The sequence below is a fragment of the Brachycentrus maculatus genome, unplaced genomic scaffold, assembly GCF_059751285.1.
Source record: "Brachycentrus maculatus isolate JH-2025_06_01 unplaced genomic scaffold, ASM5975128v1 h1tg000096l, whole genome shotgun sequence".
NCBI lineage: Eukaryota > Metazoa > Arthropoda > Insecta > Trichoptera > Brachycentridae > Brachycentrus > Brachycentrus maculatus.
This window is the reverse complement of record NW_028280850.1, coordinates 568,221-594,335: the sequence shown is the minus strand read 5'-3', so window position 1 is coordinate 594,335 and position 26,115 is coordinate 568,221. Positions and strand designations below refer to the sequence as shown.

Here is a 26,115-nt window from a genome sequence, read left to right as displayed (position 1 = left end):
TCGCGGCATTGGAGAGTCTTCGCATGCTTTCGTCTCGCTCTCCCGTCCTTCGGAGGTGCTCGTCCTCCTGCGGATGCAAGGTTAAGGTTGCGCACTATGTTATAACCGGCCAACGGGGAATGCTCAAGTTCAGTGTCGCGACGGCCGTGGTACGCGAAGGTTGTTCTCTGGTCCCCTTGAAGGTAACACTCACGGTCGCACCAGCAGGTATTACAACCCCTTGCGGAAACTCGAGTTGGTGGTAGAAAAGCCGTGACTCATTTTCTCAATAGGTTCCAAGCGGTTTGGTCTGTCGCTAGACGAGACAACCCTTTAAGAAAGACAATCATTTGCGAAAATTGTGGAAGCTGATTTTTTGGAAAAAAAGTGCAGTTGCTGTGTTTACGGTATGTATTTAAAATTATTTTACTACATAACGTTTACATGTATTTTATATAAAAAAAATACAACAATGTGCAAATAATTTTTTTTATTTATTTGAATAAATTTTTACGAATAATAATACAAAAATGAAAAAAGCTTAGTTGGTTTTTCAAAATTGGAAAAGCCTTCAGAATGTAGTCTAAAATTATTAATAAAATATTTAAAAAAAAACAGATAGAAATACTCATACACCAATGAAAGTTTTAAAAAATACGTCGAGTCAATTGGCGGGAATTTAAAATACGTAATAATATTAAATGTTCTGAAATTCAGGTCTCATGAAAATATATCACGAAAAATTTTTTTAAGGGTGATGATTGATTAAAAACATGGGTTTTTATAAAATATAAGGATTTTTAAAAATCTCTTGTAATTTTAAATTATTCGGACGAAAATACAATATAAAATGTGAAAAATTGATCAAATTTTTTGTTAATTTCATTATTTTAATATATTGAAAATAAATTCAAGAAAAATATGAGGAGAAAAAATTCATTACTAATGTTGGGAGCAACATTAAAACGATGATTTATTTTTTATTCATAAAATCACCAAAAAATATTATTAATGGAAAAATAAGTTTAAAATTAAATAAATGTGAAGTATAATATTATTTTTCCGTAAACTGTATTTCCTAAAATATAAATGTAAAAGAAAATTAAGTAAGAGTATATCTCACTTTTTATTATTTAAAAATTTTGGTAAAAATATGAGTCTAAATACGCAAAGTATTTATTTTTCAACGATATTTCATACTGAGTAAACTAATTATGTTTAAAACAAGATAAAAAATATTTTAATAGCATCTTATCGAATCTGTCATTAAAAATTCAAAGCCTTCATAATTAAATTGAATACTCATTTATCAATTTGCAACATATAAAATTAAAATAATAATAAAAAAACTGCGGGTTTGAAAAATCCGCGCGTTGAAATATGTTTCCCCCGCAACGAAAAGATACCGATCAAAAAAGGTTGCGTGCCTTTAAAATTATGCATATAATTGCATACTGGATGCCAAGCATAAACGAATGCAATTTTGAAGCCGAAATTGTATGCAGTACATACCAATATTGTTGCACTTCATACGCGAGGAATTTAAACACTGTATTTGCGTGGGAAATCACATAAATTAAAAAAAGGATACTTTTAAAAATGCATACGGCCGAGTCAATAAATTTAGCAAATATTATGTTTCAAAGGTAACATCATCAGAGTGTATAAAAATGAAGAAGGTAGTTTAGGTCAATGCACCTAATGCGATTTGCAGGCTAAATTGCATATCAATTTTGGGCGATCGAAGACCCTAATCAAAACCAATTTATGTGGCGATGCATTTCATATTTAAAACGTCTATAAGACCTTTTTTGTCTTGTTTTGAGGAAAGGTTTTCCAATATCAGAGGCTATGTGATGAATGTACAGATATGAGTGTTAAATATAAAGCAGGAAAATACGTGACGTTAAAGGTACCGCATTTTTTCCCTTACACTTCTTCCGAAATATGTAATACTTGTATCCATTATGGGTATTATAATTTTAATTTATTAGTATGTGCACCTAATGATATTGATTTTAATTAATTGAATTTAAGAGTATGCAAAAAGTCATATCACATAATTATTATTGTGATTTCACAACTCCAATTTTAGTTTCGGAAGAGTCTGATTTTTAAATTAAAATTTAAAGTAATTTTTAAATAAAAATGTATAAATGTAAATATACATACATACACTTAATGGAATAACTTATGACTACTTTAAGAGGGCCCGAGGTGATAAAATAGAGAAACAAATATGTGTCGGGCTGTGGTCCCGTGGTAAGTGTCGCAGACTCTTGATTCAGAGTTTCTCGGTTCGCACTTACTCTACCACAATTAAATACAAATATATAATAATGAGCCCCTAAGGCTCACAAAAATAGTATGAAATCGAAGAACATTTTGTAGATACTAAAAAACACAAAAATTTCGCTTTTTTAAATAAAAAATTATTAAATCTTCAGAAATTTAGAACTCAATAGTGATGTAAATTTTGAGTATGAATAAATAATAATACAAAACGTCATGATTCTGGATTATCCGATAATTATTATTCTCTGAGTGACTAGCGCCAAATGGTGTATGGGATAGTGCAATTACACGCAAATCTAGATACGAATTCGCTCAGCGAGGCGATAGCAATATGGGTGAGTTAAAGACACGCTCATAATTTTGAATAGATTATCATCCGAAATAATATTCTGAATGGTGCGGATTCAGAAATGAGTAATTATAAAAAAAATCACTGATAAAAAATACTTTGGGTTTATAAAATGAGGGGTGAAGATAGAACTATCCAAGTTTGTAAAAATAAAATTAATTTTACGATAAATCCTTCGATATTCCGTAAAAATTTACTAAGAGTTTAAAAAAAAACACATTGCATTTTTTTAAAAATTGCATCTAGCTATAATTTTTTTTGAATAATGTCTGTAAATTCATGACCGTTACTTAAATATACTCGCGTCACTCTTCATGAGAAAATTGTTATTTAACAGCCTTAATTGTCCGCCTCTGTAGTGTAATGGTCAGCACGCTCGGCTACCGTTCTGGAGGTCCCGGGTTCGATTCCCAGGGGGGTCAAATAAATATAAGTGATTTTTTCACTGTAATATTTATTCAATATTACCCTGGACTGGTACCTGAAGCGGAGGGCTGATCACCTTTCCTTCATGTGTAAACGATCAAGATAACACTGTGTTCATATGAAGCAGTGCCCTATGCACCATTGGGGTGCGGATAAGGGTTTTATTATATATAATTGATAGAAAATATTTATGCCTTTTTAAAATTTAAAATCCTAAAGATTTTCATCAAAATTGAATATAAAGAAAAAACAATATTATTCAATTAAAGATGCATTTGATGGTTATTATTTTTAAGCTTTCAATTATAGTATTATAGCGTCCAAAAGGGTGCAAATTTATTAAAAAAAAACACGACCATGAAAAAGTGAAAATTTGAGTAAAGCGAATGCTTTTTTCTGAATTCCTACAAAACAAAAGTTCGCAGATTTTGAGTTTGATTATCTGCATCCAACACGCTTAATTACAGTGCTTAATTTTATGTTATTAGCTATTTTCATCACGTTCCAAGTCGATAAAATCAATCATCAAGAAACTCTAAACACATAATTGATTTATAAGCAATAATTATAATCCACATTACGTTTCACTAATAATTATGATAAACAGTGAGTGTTACAGCCAGTACGAGCGAGTCCTCGCCTTCACTTTGCTGATAATTTATTGTAGAGCTTAAAGCTTTGAGTTTATAAGGTTTAATGGGAGAGCTTGCTGAATAAATTTTATCCGGAGCTTTCGCATTCAGCCGCGCGGTGGCGGCACTTTACCGCCAAAAGAAAACTGCAGACGGTGACCACTGTACAAATAGCTTGAATTAATACACGGTGAGACAGAAATCCTGGTGACATTTAAAAATTAAAATTATTTTAGTCGACGCTTTTATATTAAAAAATAAATAAATAAATAAAGACTTAAAATGTTTAGATATTCATGGAAAACTATTGAGTTGTATAGTGACTTTAACTGCTGACACGTATCGAATATTAAAAAAATGTTGAAAAATCGGAAACAGTAACAGTAGAGATGATTTTTTTTATTAAAATTACATTTCAGGTCTTTAAATAAAATGAACGGTTAAAATCACTGACTAAAAATTTAAAAATTACATATTTTTACCAATTACTTTAAAAACTTGTTGTTACAAATTAACATTGAAAATATAGAATAAAACATAATTAAACATTATACATAAACAAAAACAAAATGTAACATTCATTTAAAAACTAAGATTTCGGGATCGAACCCATTAAATCGATTATTTTTATATTGTTTTAAAATCTGAATCTAAGAGTGAAGAAAAGTGTGCAAGCCTTTAAAGATTATTATGGTGTATAACGTGTAATGAAAAAAAAGAGAAGAAATAAAAATTAAGTTTAAAAATATATCGATAAAATATATAAGTGAATACATTATGAAAATAAAAATATATCCCACAATTGCAATTTTCATTAAAAATACAAATTACAATTTAATTTTAAATAATAATTCAGAATTTAATTTTTAAAATATACAAAAAAATTTAACATTTTAATAAAAATAAAAATCTGCAGGTAAATTTTTATTGAAAATACAAATCACAAATCAATTTTTGATTGAAAATACTAATCACAATGTAATGTTTTGGGACATGATGTACATGGTAGTTGACAAAAAAATAATCACTTTCGCTCGAAGGCTGTGCGGACTCGACCGGGCTTATTAGACGCAAGATTCTGGCTTTTTCAACTGGTCGGGAATAATTCTAGTGCCATTAGGACCGAAAATCCTGTCTGGTATTGCAATTCCTGAATCGCAAGTCGAAATTTAATTGCCAACCTTTTGGCAGACTCTGAAAAAAGCATTCTTTGACGAATAACGCTTTTGTGGTGTGCTTTGAAAGTGTTTTTGAACACAATAGAGAATTTTGATGCATTAACTTTAAATAAAATGAAGAGACAATGAAAACAGTACATTCGTCGAGCGGTCGTTTTAACCGCTTAAATATGTAGAATTTTTGTTGTTTTTTTATGTACACATGTTACAAGCTAATAACTGTTGAATTTTTATTATAATTTTTAAATCAGATTCAAAGAATGTCGTGTCAATTTTGAGATTGATCTTAATTGATTGGTTCATAGGTTTGAATTTAAGCAGTAGGTAATTTTTAAGAGATTATAGTGTTTAATAACTAAAATATTTACGTATATTATACACCATACATACTTAATAAAAGTAAGTTGACTTATTTTAAAAAAATAATAACGTTTATTTATTGATTTAGGTTTAATTTTGTAGAACTACATATTTTTATTTAAAATATTAAAATCAAACACTGATCGAAGTCAACTTATATATTTTTTGTGTAAATTTTATTTAAGAAAACATTAAAAAATCGTATCAATTGTTTTGCCTTATTAGGGCATTAAATATAATTACATTTATGTTTGAAAAAAATTGCGAATAGGAAAACCTTTGGAAACTGTATTAACGTATTGTTCATATGATGATTTGAAATGATACATTTAAATGAAAATAAGTAAAAAACACATTGATGTACGAAGACAAAAAATAATGTGATTTTTTTACTCGTAATGCCGATAAGTGCCTATTATTGAAAAATACATATTGTCTCTGAATGATTGACAATTTTTTAAATACATATTTTTTTTATCCAGATAAAATCATTCAATGTATTTATCATTATGAAAAGCGGTCATAATGACCGGTAAGCGAACTCTACTGTTAACGTAGAATGTTCGTCGGGCGATTTATTATTCATAAGTTGGTTCATGAACTTGTTTTTTAACACGAGTTAATGAAAACTCAATTTGAATTCGGATGAAAACTTCTTAACCATGTTTTTAAAAAATCTTTGAAATGATCGATTATCATTAGCGATTTCTACAGTTAAAATGTTCATCGGGCGATTTAGTATTCATAAGTTGATCCATGAACTTGATTTTTCACACGAGCTGCTGAAAAGTCAGTTCATATTTGCATGGAAATCATCCTGTCTCGAGAAAAATAAACGGCCACATTTCTCAGATAATTTCCTGCGCACACGAGAACAAACCTCCATTACCATTGATTAGCATATGAAACCAGCTTAACTTAATATTATCGGAAGGGAAGGTGCCCATAGAAGCGCTTGACTATTGGCAGTGCCTGGATGAATTACGGGCACAGCCTGACGCGCTGGCGCGATTACGGCTTTCAATATATTTCCTCAAGGAGTTGAATGAAGAAGTTCAATTGATTTATTTATTTCACAAAACACATGATTTAAAATTACAATTTTGTGCCCACATTGAGATTTCCCGAGCCGAGGGTACATTTTACAATATTTATTCATGCAATTATATGAAATAAAACAGTTTATGATAGGCAATCAAATACTAGTACGACATGGCCGAATGGTGAGATCTATTCCAGATCTATCCACTTTCATAATCTATTAAAAACCTCTTTTATATTTAAATGACTTAATGAATAATGGATGAAAGTTGTAGAACTTTACCAACCACTATTACGTTAAAATCAACGAATGGGGTCCATACAAATATGACTGTAAAATCAAAACTTGACGTGACACAAGCTTGTCACCATATAGACTTTGAAGAATAGTAAGTAATTAAAAGAGGGTTAATTAACTTACTTACCTTCATGCTGCTTCACCGCAGGGGTAGGCTGAGGGCACACCAATCTGTCTTTGCAAACAATCAGTGCTAAGCAGAAACGAGGAAATCCACAAATAAAATAAAACTTTGTAAAGATATTTCACTTCATGCAAAAGTTCCATTATCCATAATTTTCTGCACTTAACTAGTAGTCATCAGCGAAATTCCTAGAGTCCATCCACAACGTTGACTATAACCAGAACCTTTAAAGTAAAACCAGATTCGTAACAGTGGTTTTAGATGCATACTCTTTGAATTAATCAAGATACTAAACTTTAACGACATAATAATAATAAAATTGATAGCTTTCCGTTTTTACACAAAATATATAAATGCAACGAAGCTTGTTTAGATTACAATGTACTTAAAGCACAGTATTCGTTAAGTCAGAACTTATCCTTTGATTAACTTATCATATTAATTTTCTCTTAATCCAAGAAACATTTTACGTAATTGATCATTCCTTAAAACACGGTTTTTGCATTGAATAAATAAGTCTTTCCTAGAAATAATTAAAGTCTTGAAAAGAGAAGAATTTTTTGAAGTTAAGTAAGGAGTTAAAAAAATCTTAAAATCTATATATTCGTAAAAACAAAAACCAAAAAATATTTAATACATTCTCTTAAGAAATCGGGCGTAGAAAGACGAACCTCTACGGCGGTCGGCTGTCTGTGAAATAATTTTTTAAAATGTAATGATTAAAATTTTCGTCCGCCTCCGTAGTGTAATGGTCAGCACGCTCGGCTACCGTTCTGGAGGTCCCGGGTTCGATTCCCAAGGGGGGTAAAATAAATATTAGTGATTTTTTCACTGTAATATTTATTCAAAATTACCATGGACTGGTACCTGAATGGTACCTTTCCTTCATGTATAAACGATCAAGATAACACTGCGTTTATATGACACAGTGCCCTATGCACCATTTGGGTGCGGATAAGGGTTATATATGTATAATGATTAAAAAAAACTTTTCTGGTATATTCGGTTTTGCAGGGCAAAAAAGCTATCACGACAAAATGTAAAATTAATAGTAAAATTATTATTATTGATGATAATGTAAAAAAAAAACTCCACAAAGTTGAAAATGTATTTTTATTCAGTTTTCTACCAACTGACTTTAAAAAATCTACATATTTATATTGTTTTAATTGGTTCGTTTAAATGCATTTTCTTAATAGTCTAGTTATGTTACTGACTTGCATATAGAGGTCAATAATATTTTATGACAAGTATATTAGTATTAATAGAGTGTGGACTCTCACATATCGGGTTACTAATTAAAGAAAGTGTTATTCGAGGACGTTATGCAGGTTTAATGTTTCTGTACATCTGTTAGCTCAATGCAAATACATTGTAGATAGTAATTAGATTAAAGTTGCAATCAAGTCGTGATGCTCCAAGAGAACATCACGACTTTTAAGTATGATCACTTTAAATTCGTTTTAAAAAAAAAACTTAATAGTTGCAAAAAAAAATTATATGCAAATTTGAAATCAAAGTATATTATTGAATAGAAAACACTCATTTTTAATAATTTAATAAATAAAAAGTCAAGTTTTATCTTCGGTTGTATTACCTTTATAAGTATTTCATATAATGACAAATTGATTGTTTTCGGAGACCTAATAGGTGATAGATAGTATAAGAAACACAACGATAAGAGAAAAAAGAGAATTGTGCGAGATCGAAGATGTCGTTAGGTGGGCAAGGCAACGAAAAAGATAACGGTATGCGCATGTGAGGGAATAAAATCATTCAGACTCCCTCACATTGCACTACACGGCCAACCCAAAGGTAGACGACTCCCGCCAGGGCAGATAGATCACCAAACATATGGATTGACAGCTGGAAATCGACATCGCAGGAGGTTAATACCACTTAACCTTTTCCGGAGTACAACTCATAGTTAAAGTTTGACTTTCTATCGGGAATTAGTTCTTTTTACATGATTTTTTTTAACGAAATACATAAACATATGTATTATAGAGATACAAATTATGTAAAATAAGTATATTTGTTTAATTTTATGACGAAATTACATAAAAATATCCACCGATGTCATTCGTATACAAGTAACGTCATCCCAACTGACAGACGGACTTCGACGTTTATTTACATCGATACTCCTTTGAGGAAAATTCGCACCGACGTTCATTTACGTCCACACTCCCGGAAAGTTTAAAACAGGCCACAAGGCCTACACCAAGCAGAAGAAGAAGAAGTATTACGTTTGGATTGATGCTAATTACGTGGTGAATTGCAATCGGCTCGAAAGCGCAAGCTTCGGCTGATAACAGAATCGCAATTTAAATCCGTACCAATACTGTGACCGGCTGATTAACGGTAGAATGCAGCGATGACCGCCTTCGTATGATGCACTTGCCTTGCATACGGGAACGGTACAATACAAGTATAGCTAACTAATATCACTACTTACTCTTAACTGGCTACCTTCTGCAATCGTGTACCGTTCCTCTGGCCAGTGAAATAAGTACAAAATATGGGGCTATTTCTCTTACACCCCAAAAATAAATAAAAAATAAGCATAAATTAAAGTCATAAATTAAACCCTGAAGAGGGCAACAGGTTGTTGCCGAAACTAGTTGGTTAATAAAAATGTGAGTGGATCAAAACAGAAAGTCTTTTTATTTCTCGAAATAATATAATCGATTTGCCATTGATTTTTTAGAGTCATATGACGATTTAAACATAAAAATTAAACTAATTACATGAATTGATTCGGTAGTCATCTTTCTTTGCGGTAAGATCTATTCATTTTTAATATTAGTTTTACTTATTTTTTTAAAAAATAAACACTTGTAATAAACCACTTAATGAGTTTTATTTTTATACAAGACTAGTTTCGAAAACGTTTTAAACTTTAAACTTTGTTTTAAAACCACAAAAAAAATATATTTTAACTTAATTATAATGTTTACCGGTTTCGAAGCTAACAGGTAGACATTATAATTGAGTTATAATACAATATTTATTGTGATTTTAAAACAAGGTTACATTTTAATTATAAAATGGAAAATCACAACGTTAGTGCTTTAAATATAAATTTTACGCTTATTTATTAAACTTTTAATATTCTCCGTGTTGGTAGAGAATAGCTCCAATACACTGCATTGACTATGAAATAAACCAAATAACCGTAACCAAATTATACGCACTTGTAGGCTTATTGATTGCGAGTTATAGTAATAAATATATTGATTTGAGAACCGACTTACTCGAATATGTATTACACAAATGTAGCGAGAGTCCGGTATACAATGTAAACTTAAATAGACTGGCAATAGTAATTAAAAATTAAGTTAAAAAATATAATTTAATTCAATTCAAACCCTTATCCGCACCCCGATGGTGCATAGGGCACTGCATTATACAAACACAGTGTTATATTGATCGTTAACACAAGTAGGAAAGGTGATCAGCCCTCCGCTTCAGGTACCAGTCCAGGGTAATATTGAATAAATATTAGAGTAAAAAAATCACTTCTATTTATTTGACCCCCCCTGGGAATCGAACCCGGGACCTCCAGCAAGGTAGCCGAGCGTGTTGACCATTACACTACGGAGGCGGACAAATAAAGGTTACAAAATTAAGGTGACTGATAAAAAAAATATTGCGTTTTTACAAGATAAATTATTGTCAATATTAAGTTTATTTTTCAATTCATTGGTTCGACAGTCACTTTGTCGTAAATCCTATACATTTTAAAAAGTTTTGCTAGGTAAACACCATTATTTCTTAAATATATCGTGGCACGTGTTTCAAGGCGTTTGAAAATAATGCAGGATGCATCGAAACTTTTATGAAATAGTGATATTCACCAAATAAAACGAAAATAAAATATATTTATTTTATCAAACACTTTCATTATACACCCTACAACCTTGTTAAGAGAGTATTGAAATATTTTTTACTAAAATTTCTTCTTCTTTCAACCCTTATCGGAACCAAAAACTGCATAGGGCCCTGCATCATATCGAAACAGTGTTATCTTGATCGTTAATTGCCAAAAGGCGAGGCAGGCAGTCCTGCGTCTTTTGTATTAGTTCAGTGCGACATTAAATGAATATGAACTTACTTTCACTAGTATTTATTTTGAGCCCTCTGGGAATCGAACCCGGGACCTCCAGAACGGTAGGCAAACGTGCATATCATACACTATGCATAAAGGGAATTTTCAATTTATATTGAGAAAAAAAAGCAAGTATATTGCATACATGAGAGAAGTCAGGTTAGGAGTCGGGATAATCGGCGGGTATGTATGAGGAGATCCATGAATGTGACTGAGGCTGTTTTTGTTTGCAAATACAGAGTGCTGTGGCGTTCTATTTCCTCTAACTACCCCTGCAGAGAGCCGGCAGGATGGTTACAAAGTCACGGGATAAGTAACGTAGTAAATAAAATTATAAAATAAAAATGGTTTACATTCAAAGTAAATGTTATTATAATACTAGAATAACGTGTTGTTCTACGTAACGGAAAGCAGCATCTTGTTTAAGAACGGTATTCAGCATGTACGTAGGTATCAGTAATAAGGCAGCCCACCTAATACTAAGCACGGTACGATAAAGGATAAATAGTTTAGCGAAAAGAGAAAAAGCAAACGTCATCTGGGCGATGAATGAGAGCTTCCCACGGAACTGGCAACAAACAATTCCATCGAACGAGTTCACGATTACGGAGAAAGCGAGCGCAAAACAAAACAAACGTACAAATTTGAGCAATGAGGCAATTGCATATCCCTTACTGCCGGGAGAGCATCCGAAGGCGGAGGTAGATATTCCGATCTAACGATTCTCATAACCCCAGTGACCTAGCGCCGGTTACGCCGCGGCTATCTCCTCCACCAGCCGGTACATTCTGCTACCCTGATACCATCGACAATGATGTTGGTAAACACAGTGCCAGGATGCATCGCTTTCCATACCGGGTACCGGGTTGGCAGCGCTAACTATCTCCTCGCGACGCTGCTCTCCTGGTGGCACTAGATCTTTGATATGTTTATTTAATTAACTTTATCGAGACAACTTACCGTAGATGGATAGGTAACGCACGTTTGTACCATGATCATTTATGGAGGCTAACACAAAAATGCGATACAGATATATTGCAAAACAATATCTGAAGTTATTTAAAAATAATAAGTAAATATTATGTATGCTAGAAAAAATTATAAAAAAATACTACACGAGTGAGTTTCTTATGCATAACATTATTCATATGAATATTATTTAAAAAAATATTTTTCATTAATTGATTCCGCAGTCACTTTGTGATGATATCAATATATTTTTAAATTAAAATTTACATGATTTATTAAAATCCATTATGATGTATTTCGATGCATTCCGCATCATTTCGATGCATCGGAAACACGTGTCACAATAGATTTGAAGAATAAGTGGTACTAACCTAAAAAAACTTTAATTAAATATGGATAGATATTATACCTCAAAGTAACTGCCGAATTAATTAATGAAATAAAAATTCATATTAGATTTGTAGAAATCGTGGTACCAAGTAAAACTTAAATTGAAAGAGAATATTATTAGTATATATATATATTATAAAATACATTTTTTTTTAAATATTCACGTTGTTTTAACAGAAATGATAATAAAAAGATTTCAAGGGTTATATAAAAATGATTTACTAAAATATAAAAAGTCTGGAAAGCAAAAAAGAAAATTGCTGTTCAATATAATAATTATATACGGAATTACCGAAATAGCAAACGAACGAAAAAATATTACAATCAAAAATCACAAAAGACAGCGCGAACATTGTAATACATTTTATTAAAATATAAATAATAGATAATCAAAGATTATTTATTGAACTCACGCGAATCTAATCCATTGCAAATTGTGCCGAAATATGATAAATTTAAAATTTGCCATTTATACGCTTCAAATAATTCAAAGCCATAATTCATTTATTTCCACATCAAGGCACAATGCAGAAGCAGCGGGTGTAAACATGAGTAATGCTTCTTTACACTTTCTGCCGACCAAAAGATGGAAACGTTCAATGACCGTCCGAGACTAGAAGTTGTAGAAAAAAGCACGCGAGCAGTGGAACATCGCCGTTACGAAATCGTAGGTAGGCCGGTAGCGGTGTACCGCGAGCGGTCGAGGGTGACTGAGCCTACTACAAATATGACCGGACTTTGAAAAGCCTTTAATGAGCGTAATGAGGCTAATGAAAAATGTACCAGCAAAGGTACCACAGACAGGTCTGACTGCTAGATTTCAAAACAATGATAATAAGTTGTGAAAGAAAAAAATAATGATCAAAATTTGAAGAAGAAAAAAAACAATCTCTTGATATATTAATAAAATAGATTTATATTATCCACTGACACTTCGTGATGGAATTGCATTTTTAATATATTAATAGATTAAAACCAATATTTTTAGCTTTTCCACTTTTTTTATTTGACCAGCGACCGGGTTTCGTCGTTACCGACATCATCAGACTGGTGGGAGGCTATACAAATTGTTATGTTATATATAAAACAATTTGTTATATAACATAACAATTTGTATAGCCTCCCACCAGTCTGATGATGTCGGTAACGACGAAACCCGGTCGCTGGTCAAATAAAAAAAGTGGAAAAGCTAAAAATATTGGTTTTAATCTATTAATATATTAAATATTAATAAAATGCATTTAAACGAATCAATTCAAAGGATATACAACATTTTGAGTATGTCCAAATACTTAAACCAGCCTATGACGGTTGTAAGCCCTGTAAATGTCCAAACTTCCATAATTTTCATCATCTATGTAAAGATGTCACAAAATGTAAATAACGATATACTTTAACTGACCCTCATACGCACCCAATGGTGCATAGAAATTGTATCAAATTGATGTAATGTTAAGTTGATCGTTTATTACATGAAGGCAAGGCGATATATCCATTTATTATAACACTCCTAGGAATTGAATCAGGGACCATCAGCATTGTGGCCGAAAACGCTAACCGCTACACTGTGAAGGCAGACGAACGATATACATACGTAGAAATTTAAAAAGTTGTAGAAAAGTCATTAATTTTTTTTTCAATTATCTATGAAATTTAAAATGACTTTTTTGAGTTTATTATTATTATTAATATCAATAATAACAAGATTTATAATTATAATAAGTTTATAGTTGTTGTGAAAGCTATTTTACCTTACAAAGTCGAATGTAAAGGTAAAACAGACAGCTCTAACTGCTGGATTTCGAAACAAAGATTTTGAAAGTAGTAAAAGATGAAAATAATGATCAAGATTTGAAAAAGAAAAAAAACATTCTCATGAAGCGACCATTTCAAGTACGTATACTTGCGATGCGAGTAATTTAAATCGGATACATCAGCAGTAATACAATTACCGGGCATATAGCCCTGTAAGCGTCGAGCAGGATAGCCAGATAATGAGAGTCTGACAGATTCAATGATAAATAATTAAAGGGTACAGGCAAAATAGTTTCTCGATCCAACAAAGTAACAGATTATCCACAATTCCATCCATATCAAACTGGGCATGACCTTTGGTAATAGACGAGCGAGTACTTAGAGTCGTGAGGCGTATTCATATCAGATAGTGGACCATCTCTCTTCGGAGAGGGTATATTACACGTATTGCACACGCGGCATACTTGCCACTGCGCTGACGGTAGTCCTGTCAAGGATGCTGCGATACGAGCTATTCCTTCTTACATCGGAGAGAAAAGTATCGCATCCGAGACAGATGTATATCGATCGAAAGACAATGGAATGCGAAGATATTAGCATAATACAATGTAGCACATATTTATACACGTCTTTATATATATATATTGGCAAAACGATGTATGATAGATGTTCGTATGATGATATTAGGAAAAAATGCAAGGTTGCGATCAGCAATATCAATAAATTTAAAAAAAAGTGTGTTGAGATGGTTTGGACATGTCGCTCACTCCTTTCAAGAACGTCGTAAATCGAAAATTGACAATTTTCAGTTGTGCATGTTTTCGGAATGCCCAGAAACTGTACTATATCCCAGCAAAAGAAACATATTTTTAACTTAATATTTATCCGCTACAGGGAAATAGAAAGTATTGTTTTTTCATTTTGAAGAAAAGGTACCGTTTAATTTTTTTTTTACCAAATATTTTTCAAATGGAAAAAAAAACATCAGGTTTTACCTAAAAAGATCTGTTGCACAGTTAAAAGTTCAATAAATGGCTTGATATTTATTTTTAATACATTGTATTACATGTTTAACCTTTAAAAACGTTCTCCTGAAAAAACAAGTTTTTTGATTTATGACGTTCTTGAAAGGAGTGAGCGATGTGAAAACCGAGTAAGTGAAAAAATTATATTAAAATAAAAACAAATATATGAGATGAATATATTAAGCAACATAAGCAGAGGAAGTCCGAGGAAAGCTCGGCATGATCATGTATTTAAAATACTTGAAAGTGTTCAAAGTCACGAGTCAGAATGATCGGCGGGTATATATGAGGAGATGCATGTATGTGGAAAAGACTGATGAAAGTAGACTAAATGCAGTCGAAATGCGATCTCTCAGAAGAATGTGCGATAAAACGATGTATGATAGATGTTCGAATAGTGTAATAAGGAAAGAATGCAAAGCTGAGACAAACATTATCGATACAATTAAGAAAGGTGTGTTGAGATGGTTTGGACATGTAGAACGAATGAGTGAGGAGTTAGTTATGAGTCAGGTTAGGAGTCGAAACAGTCGGCGGGTGTGTATAAAGAGATGCATGAACGTGGAAGAGGCGAAGAATATTTGTAAAGAAAGAGGGTTGTGGCGATCTATTCTCTCTGCCTACCCCTGCAGAGAAGCGGCGTGAGGGTTAGTTAGTAAATTTTTTAATTTATTATTAGATTAAAACCAATATTTTTAGCTTTTCCACTTTTTTATTTGACCAGCGACCGGGTTTCGTCGTTACCGACATCATCAGACTGGTGATGACTGGTGATGACTGGTGATGACCAGTCTGATGATGTCGGTAACGACGAAACCCGGTCGCTGGTCAAATAAAAAAGTGGAAAAGCTAAAAATATTGGTTTTAATCTAATAATAAATTAAAAATGCAATTCCATCACGAAGTGTCAGTGGATAATATAAAAGTTATTTTTTTTTTAATATTTTATATTTCTATGTACTTGTAATTGTAATATATTGTGAAATGAAAAAGAATAAAAAAAATCAATTCAATTTATTCAATAATTAATATATACATTACAAACAAACATTTAAGGCAAAATGTATTTGGATGTATGATCAACAAATTCATAGATGCTTAGTGCTGGCCAAGGTAACCTATTAAGGTACTTCCTTTCGTTAGAATTCGTTTTCCATTAAACAGCACAAACAAGCCGTTTCACATCTCAGTAGAAAAATGGAAACTCATCTCGTGGCAGCCAGTGCGAGATGATCCCGTTTCAAAATAATACCGTTTCGTTTCTGGAATTTTGTGTCGGCCTCGTCGCTTTGTTGCGGTTATGTGTACCAATGTATTGGCGCCATTGAAGTTCCTAGACGTAGGGACAGAGATTTGGTAAGGTACGATAATTTCAGAACACCTCCTCGGCCGCGTGTTAAGTAATAAATAACCACAGACGTTATATAAATACTTGTACGGTCCGGAAGGCGAGAATAATTCATTAGCTATACATTACACGTATGACCGAGGTTTGTATTTATGGGGGGATATTGACTTTAACAACGCGTAATGACTAAGAACTCGACTCTCCGATCTAATCTGAAGTATAACAATCTAGATACAGCCGAAGATTGAAGTAAATTATCCTTCAATTATTCTCGACGGATAACACACTCTTCACACAATATCGTGGATTTTTATCACGCAACACTTTCAGTCAAAAGGTTTAAGAAAATTCGATGCGGTTTAAACGAAGCAACAACAAAAAAACTACGCAAATTTACGTTAAAGTATAGAAATCTTTAGTTTTATCTACCATGTAGTGTAGCAATTATCGTACTAAGATTCCATGCAAGAGGCCAACTCGAAAGTTTCGATTTCCACGTGGATCAAAATAACTATCAGAGCTTTTTCCGTCTAATATTTATTTAATATTACTTAGAGCACATTTCCATAATTAACAACAAAGAAAATACTTCAATGTTACGTTTAGTGCCCTATGCACCATTGAGTACGGACCACGATTGAATGAAAGATGATAAATTATTTTTAATTAAAATTTTACTTGGTCAATTGTACTGTGATATGTATTTCAATGCATTCCGTATTTCGGTACATAAATTCGAAAATGATGCGGAATGCATCAAAATATGTGTACAATAGATTTATTTTAATACTTTTTTTGGTATTTACCAAGTAAAATTTAATAACCACAAAGTGACTGCCAAATCAATAAATGATATAATTGATAATGCCTCAGAGGTGATTTTAAGATGACAGCATCATGTGTGTAACTGAAGCAAAACAACAAAAATTCGAGATAAATTCTCTATGTACATATATACATATACATATGTATATACAAACTCGTAAATTACAGCCTAATCGGTGAATGATGAAAGTTAATACAATGTAAGCTAAGTGTGGTATATACCTATAATTAAAAGAAATCGATACTGATATTACCCGCACAATACGATTGCGTTAACTAGTTTGTATTAGTCGTGCAAAAATACCCAGTATTTTAGGTTTATGAACATTTATTGTAATTTTTTTTATATTATAGTTTAAAAAGTTTTTCTCTAGAATCCTATAGTATTAGTCGCAGATAAAGTTTTCTAGAAACAGGTCCTTAAAATAAATCCTGTTTGCGCCGATGCTGTATCCGCAAAACATTAAATCACGAAGATGCTATGCATTGTATATGTACACGGTACGATCGTAGGAGATTATATTCAATTTGATACGCAAATCCAAAGACGAAAGCAAAATTGCACGTCTCGGGTCTATGGTATCTTTTTTTAGTTGCGACAGCGTAATTATATAGTGACACGTGGAAGATATAAATATTATTATTTGCCATAGCGCCTAAGGACTGGTATGGATAAGAATTGCTGTACGGATATCAAAATCAAATAATAATAATTAAAATAGTCCCAAAAGGAAGTAATTCATTGTTTGCGGATAAACATAATTAAGGGGGAACACGCAAACATCCAATTCAGTAAGCGATAGGCTACGTAAGAAGACAGACGTGTCTCTGCAAAGAATTTAAAAACTTTTTATTATTAATATTTTATTTTTAATTTTACAGAAACGTTACATCAGGTCATTTACTCGTACATAAATGAGTTACACAAAATAAATACTTTTCACATTTGTAAATTTGTGAAAATACCTGGAAGAGGGACGGGAGGTAGGAAAATGAGAAAATGGAAGGTTCGAAGCTCAAGTCAAAGCAGAATTGTATGAAACTAGGGACACACCGCGATATCAATGTCGAGTTATAATGTAGGCGATTTTAGCGCTGTCAATGATGAGTAGACCATCTCATGAAAATCCCCATATTAACTAACTAATTTAGAAAAATAAACGAACTTTGAAACGAGTTTATTATATTTGTAGGAAGCACTGAGGTATCAATTGTCTTGGTAATCCGACTGATTTTCGATACGTTTGAAAATATAGCTGATTGAAGCGCTATCAATTGACAAATTGGTGAAGTATTTCTTTAGCTCATTCCATTTGAACGTATAACATCCAGTGTATAAATAAATAATAAATTAACACTCTCATTATACTTCATCGTTGAAATTGTGTAATATCACTTAAATTTAATCACATTTAAGTGGTATTACACAAAGAGAACAATGAATGATAATGAGAGTGTTAAATGTAATAACAATACCAGAAAGTCAACAATGCTATTAATATAAATAATAAAATAATAAATTTATATGCAAACCATACATAATATTTTTTAGTGTATTTTTTTGTATATTATATTAATTGATAATTTTCTAAACAAATGTCAAATTGTTATAACGTTATTTTAATGACCTGATAATGGAATAATTTTCCGAAACCGGTAGTCACAAAAAGTGTTTATAAAAGTGGTATTACACAAAGTAAACAATGGATAACGAGAGTGTTATACATAATAAGTTTATATGCTTACCTGATACGTTTGGAAAGTTGCGCCATCAGTTGAAGAATTGGTGAATAATTTCAACATATGACATCTCATACACAGGGTGAATAATCCAGTGTCTGATATGATAAATTCAAATATCAGAATTGTTGCTAATAAGTGATATACGGAGTACAGGATACGGGCAGTATAACGTACCCAGATAAGTATTCCCGTCCGACCTCGAATAGCGCCCCCGGTGCTAGGTAACCGGTGTCATTGATCCTGCCAAAGGTGGATCCATTACAATGCTCACATGGATATTGTGGTTATTCGGAGATTCTCATAATTATACAAGCTGTGGGTATACCTCACAATTAGAGCGATCCAAAACCCGCCCGATACTAACGAGACACGTATCCTTTGCAATTTACGATTAATTAAAAATTAATTTGGCGGATTTCAAACGTCATGCAGTTAATATCACATTTATTTCAGACTTCAAAAATACTTCCTATTAAAATATAAATAAAACACTTGTTTTATACCACTTGACTAATTAAATCACATTTGACTTATTTGCAAATATTTCACATAAAGTTATAAATAAAACACTTTTTATAACACTTGAGTATCCTTCCCAATTTAGGGATAGTTAAAAATTAATTTGGCGAATTTCCAGCGTCATGTAGTTAATATCACATTTTTCTTACACTTTGCAAATAATTCATATTAAGTTATGTATAAAACACTTGTTTTATACCACTCGAGTATCCATCGTAATTTAGGATTAATTTAATCACATTTGACTTACTTGCAAATATTTCATATTAAGTTATAAATAAAACACTTGTTTTATACCACTCGAGTATCCTTCGTAATTTAGGATTAATTAAATCACATGTGACTTACTTGCAAATATTTCATATTGAGTTATAAACAAAACACTGGTTTTATACCACTTGAGTATCCTTATCAATTTAGGGTTAGTTGACGATTAATTAAGCGAATTTCAAGCGTTATTATTACATTTTGCAAATACTTCATACTAAATTTAAACAAAACACTTGTTTTATACCACTTGAGTATCATTCGTAATTTAAGATAAATTAACGATTAATTTGACAAATTTCAAGCTTTTTGTAGTTTTTATAACATTTATCTTAGACTTCACAAATACTTCCTACTAAAATATAAATAAAACACTTATTTTATACTAGTTCAGTATCCTTCGTAATTAAGGACCAATTATCAATTAATTTGACGAATTTCGAGCGTCATGTAGAAACTACTCAATCAATAAATAAAGTCATGTATTTGATTAAGTGGATAAGATATATATACCAGGAATACTGGTTTACTATTTTAAGGAATAATGAAATTTATAAATAAACGAAAAGAACATGATTTCAAAAGGCTACTTCCTCTCCAACAAAAAATTGAAACACGGCATTCGGGGATGTCTAGTATCACACACATAACATTAAACAATCACCAATTATAATCAGTGCCAATCCATTAATCATCTTTTGAATTAAGTCTGAAAGATAAAAAGAGTGATCGTATTACAGCAAAATCAGTTAATTATCATTTCATCAGGTTCTGATTGCTCGCCGATATAAAGTATAAATCGAAAGTGACAACTGCGAGAAGACGTAATGGAATAACGTACATATAGATCGATGGACTCCGACATAGAGAATTAATACCGGGTGAAGAAAAAAACTAGTTAAGTAAGATCGGACTTACAAATAGACAACCGGGCAAGCTGTCGTATTAAGGATGCGAAGTGTTTTAAAATAGAACAACACTGATACGTTAAAAGGATAAACATGTTGAAATGAGTGCATTACATTAACAAAATAAATTAGAAAAAATAAAACAGATTAAAACAAAAATACAAATGTTATATTCCATTTAATTTTGTGGACGTTTTAAAGTTTCTCGGCAATCTATTAAACACCTTCGGGATAATACATACATTTATTTCGTTAATTCATTCGGTAGTCACTTTGTGGTTATTTTCATATTTGATTTAAGCTTTACTTAGTAAATACCAAGATTTATTAAAATCTATTATGGCACGTGTTACGATATACAGTATCTACTCAATGAATTAGGGCCACGCAGAATTTCGCGCAATTTCTCAATTCAAACAGGAATAACTCAGAGAAAACCTTGAATAAAACAACATTGAATTTTATTTACACATGAACACTTTATTACGCTTAAATTATGCATATATTTTCATATAAATATAGTTAGTATTTAGTATTTCCACCTTTGGCAGAAATAACTGCCTCAATTCTTTTTGGCATACTTAAAATGCACTGTTTTATCATGTTTTTTATTTCTTCGTCTTCTGACCAAATTTTTTTAATATTTTTTTTTTGACAGTCTACTGTCGGATTTGGAAATGAGTATACCTTATTTTTTAACATGCTCCATACGTTTTCTATAGGATTAAGGTCCGGAGAATTTCCAGGCCAGGGGAGCAAAGGCAGATTTTTGTTAGACAAAAATTTTATTATTGATTTAGCCCGGTGGCAAGGTGCCCCATCCTGCATGAAGGTGTATGGACCTTCTGTTGGGTCGAGTGTATGGTAGAAGGGCAATAAAATTCGTTCGAGGACCTGCTTATAGGAATTTTGGTTCATTATTCCTTCCACGAAAAACAACGGCCCAGGTAAATTGTTAATAATACATGACCATATCATTGTTGCAGGGGGGTGTTTGATAACTTTTACCACACAGGCCTCATCGTAACGTTCCATTGGTGTTCTCCTGACGAATCGACGGCTCTCTGTCACGGCTTCTAACCGGTACTCATCACTAAAGATGACCTGAAAAATAATGAAAATTTAAGTTTAATTCAAATATATAAGTTTATTTACTAAAATGATATGTTGAAAATTCAATTTAAATAAATACCTTTTTCCAATCATCTACCGAGTTATTTCGATGTAGCCTGGCCCATTTTAATCGATCCGCTTTCATTCGTGGTGTCAATTTTGGTACTTTTACAGGGCGCCTGCATTTCAGATTTACTTCGTAAAGACGTCGCCTCAGTGTTGATACCGATATATTTATACCCTCTTCTTCCAATTTTATTTTTAATGTTTTTGCTGATGCACTACGGTTTTCTAAGGCACTTTGAACGATTTTTCGATCAGTCCTCGGTGTTGTTTTTCTAATCCTACGACAGTTCTTTCGCCGATTGCTGGTGGCGGGTGACTGATTTTTTATTGATTTTGAAATTTAGTCCACTGTTTGACGAGAAACGTTTTCTTTTTTTGAAATTTCTCTAATAGATAGTATTCTTAATTTCAGTAGCACTATAACACTAGACTTTTTTTCCTCGGAAATATCTTTACTTTTTCCCATTTTGTCCTTTTCAAAAAAAACACTTGTGTTTACAAAAAAAAATTATACTTTATGAACTAAAATTAAAAATTAAGTTTTTTTCACAAGACACGATAACTATATAACTTCTCTGAACAAAACAACAACCAGAACTCAAGAAACTTCACTAATAAATAAGATAGGACTATTTTTTGAACTTTCAACTATCTGTCTACCTGTGCTAATTAGGGACCTTTCTCAGAAAAAGGGTTTGAAATTTTATAAAGGCTTAAATAATCCAGGTATATTTTACATATTATTGAAGGTAATATACATGATATTAGATGTCAATAGAAAACTTAAAGTATTTATGTAAAATAAATATAATAATCCAAAAGATTTCAGAGTATTCAAAAAAATAATGGGTGGCCCTAATTCATTGAGTAGATACTGTATTTCGCATTATTATAGAGCTTTGAAATGATGCGGAATGCATTGTGTAAATACGTCTACCAATAGATTTTTAAGAAAAAGTGGTTTTTACCAAGTAAAACTTACATTAAAAATGCATATTCATTGGGCAGTAACTTTGTTTTACAATCTTTTCATTTAAATAAAGATTTTACTTGGTAAATACCACTTTTGCTTAAGAGCTTCACTGGCACGTGTTTCGATGCATTCGGCATAATCGTTAAGTACCGTATAGTAAGTCTAGCCCAAATTTTAGAGTTGTACCCTTGGACGTTCATATATGCTGAATCCATCGAAAGACGTGTCATGATAGATTTTAAAATAAATTGGTATTTACCAAGAAAAATTTAAATTTAAATTACATATTTTTTGTTTACTATTGGTACTCCATCATAAGTCCAATAGCAGATGTGAATCTAGTTGAGTACCATAAATGTCCCCTAATTTAATCGAATATATGTTGTGAGATCATTTTGAACCATAAAATAGCCTTCTGGGTAACATTTTAATAATTTATTTTACTATGTGATTTTTCTATTATATTTTTTCTCTTAATAAACACGTTACTAATTTTGTTTTTTATTTGTTTCAGGTAAATATTTTTCAAGAATACTTGTCGCAAGAAGTCCTGTTCTGGAAAAAAGTATGTGATATAATCATATAATTATGCGAATAAACATTGCAATAGAAGATTTCCATATATTAGTATTTATAATAAAAGAATAATCGATTGTTCCTTGTAGAGTCCGCGCCGGATTTAATTTAATTAAGCGCATGGATTTATGTATTGAATATAATCTATAAGGAAGGGCAGGAATATTGATAACCCAAAGCACGATATTGTTTGTTAGGGCTCGTGAGAGAGATCGCAGAAGCGATAAGATGTCCAACAAGGTGCTGCAGTAGAAAAACTTAGAATCCAGCGACCAACGAGAAATTCCAATATAAAATGATAATCACAACTACACGAACGTAAATTAATAAATAAATGTAACCAATTGATTTTGAAAGCTAATTTTAATTTTATTAATTAATTCAGCAGTCACATTGTGGTAATATATTTTATAAAAATAAATTCTCGGAATGTGCATCTGAAAATGTTGCAAAATTTGATATGACCGTGAATTCAATAAGATTATCACATAAATAAATAAAGCATCGTTTTTATGATTATAATTATAAAAGTAATTGATTTCGGTTTTATGTAATTATTTATTTTTATTTAAGATTTACTCGGTCTATCTGGGTGTGCACAAATATGGGTTTTGTTCAATTGTTGATAGTTAAAATCCCAGATTAGAGAACAAAAATTGGATGTACGCAAAATATTATGTAGTAGTGTTTATATCAATAAACTTAATAAGTGGTATTGCACAAGAATTGTAGTTATAAAATACAAATAAAACAATAATTATTCAATCTTGATAAAGAAGCGGTTAGCTTCAAAACCGGTAGACATTATAATTCATTTATAATAAAATATTTATAGTGATTTTAAAACAAAGTTAGATTTGAATTATTTTTATTACAAATAAGACGCTTGTTTTGTTCCACTCGGGTATTGTATTTTAGTACAACTAGCTACAAATGCTTCCATCTAAAGAAATAAATGTACTATATATATACCTGTAGATGGAAGCATCTCTACAAATGTTCCAAAACTAGTTGTAACAAAATACAATACTCCAATGATAAAAAAAACAAGTGGTTTATTTAATAATTCAAAATTAAAATACTTATGCCATACGATTTTTTTGAGATTATATTAAAAAAGACGATTACACAATATTTCGAGAGTGTCGAAATCGTTGTTCTCAAATCGAGATTTCGTCTTATTGATATGTGGACAAAACCCAGATTTGTGAACGAAGATTTTAAACGCAAAATATCTACTAAAAATTTAATTCAAGAACTCAAAACATTATGAATGAAATAACAGGTAAAAATGTGAATAAAATAAATAAAAAAATATAGTTCGATGTTATAAAATAACTTAATTATGTCATACCACAAAATGAATGGCGAAACAATAAATAACATTTTCATTTCAATCATCATGTCATTCTACAGATTTAACGACATACAAAAAAAGGACTATTTGTAATTATAAAAAGACGAGGCTTGTAATAGAGGTACGAACAGAAGCAGTTGTTATCGCAGACTAATTAGTGGGGCACTCTATGGGGTCAAGAATGCGATCCCCGCGGTAGCTCATTGGGATGCTGCGTTGCGTCCGGCGCCTGCTTGGTATGGGAAACATCTCGCTGCTTATTCTACAAGACTAGATCTGCGACAATTTACCATTTCACTCTTGCAGCGGGGGAATAATAATGGGCAGAGCCGTGCAGTAGGGTCGGCATGAAGTCAGAACTATACATTATACAAAAAGAGCGATAGCAAACGTATAATAAAATAACAAGTATACAGTTTTTTATACTTTTATTTTATTTGACCGGTGACAAGCTCTGCCGACATTATCGGACTGGTAGAAGGCCAAAAAAAATATATTTACATATTTCTTTTTCTTCTTTCAACCATTATCCGCACATAATGGTGCATAGGGCACTGCGTCGTATTGACGCAGTGATATTTCGATTGTTACTTACGTGAACGTAAGGTGGTCTAGGGTTTTATATATATATATATATATATATATATATATATATATATATATATATATATATATATATATATATATATATATATATATATATATATATATATATATATATATATATATATATATATATATATATATATATATATATATATATATATATATATATATATATATATATATATATATATATATATATATATACATATATATATATATACATATATATATATATATATATATATATATATATATATATATATATATATATATATATATATATATATATATATATATATATTCATGTAAGTAAATAAATAAAAACAAAATCAATAGCATTATCAATCATAGCAACTTTATACAACCGGTTTCGACAAGAACCTTGTCATCATCAGGGTTTATGTACTAAATTCTAAAACATTGAGATACTCATAGTTAATTACCCTTCCCTTACCACAAACTTCTACGCACTCCGTACACCATATGAAAATATGATTTAAAAAAACTCTATATGTTGTTTTTACTGTGCATTGCGTAGCGAATGCGTCAACTCTAAAAAAGTATCTGCGAAAAACATTCGAGAAAAAAAATGATCTAATTAAATTCACAGCAACGTCAAATTTCTTACAGCATATCCGAGAAAAAATATAAATATTCTTTATCATTTGTAAGTTAAGAGTTTGGTGTAGGAAAATAAAATGTATGAAAATCCTATGTTGCGATGCCACATTATGTGCCATACATTTATTGAGTATTTAAAAAATTTAATGTTTTACTTGCTTATTTTGGAATTCGTGAAAAAAAAAAGAAAATTATACCCGTATCACAGGGTTATAGGTATATTAAATTATGTCGTTCCTATAACGGGTCTCTTTTAATTGT

The 26,115-nt window shown here is 31.3% G+C and overlaps 2 protein-coding genes across 5 annotated transcripts in view; one reads left to right on the top strand and one right to left on the bottom strand.

Annotated features, from left to right (window-relative positions):
• Nucleotides 1–26,115, bottom strand: part of Atg16 (Autophagy-related 16) — a 369,124-nt gene that overhangs the window by 65,062 nt on the left and 277,947 nt on the right. The gene's annotated exons all lie outside the window — the stretch shown is intronic.
• The window catches only part of LOC148310422 (uncharacterized), a 250,184-nt gene continuing 224,189 nt past the window's right edge, over nucleotides 121–26,115 (top strand). Inside the window, exons 1-2 of one of the 2 annotated variants that reach the window (XM_088258438.1) lie at nucleotides 121–386; nucleotides 23,209–23,259. The gene's annotated coding sequence lies outside the window, so the exon portion shown is untranslated. The remainder of the gene's footprint in view (nucleotides 387–23,208; nucleotides 23,260–26,115) is intronic. The other variant, XM_088258437.1, reaches the window with a different exon arrangement.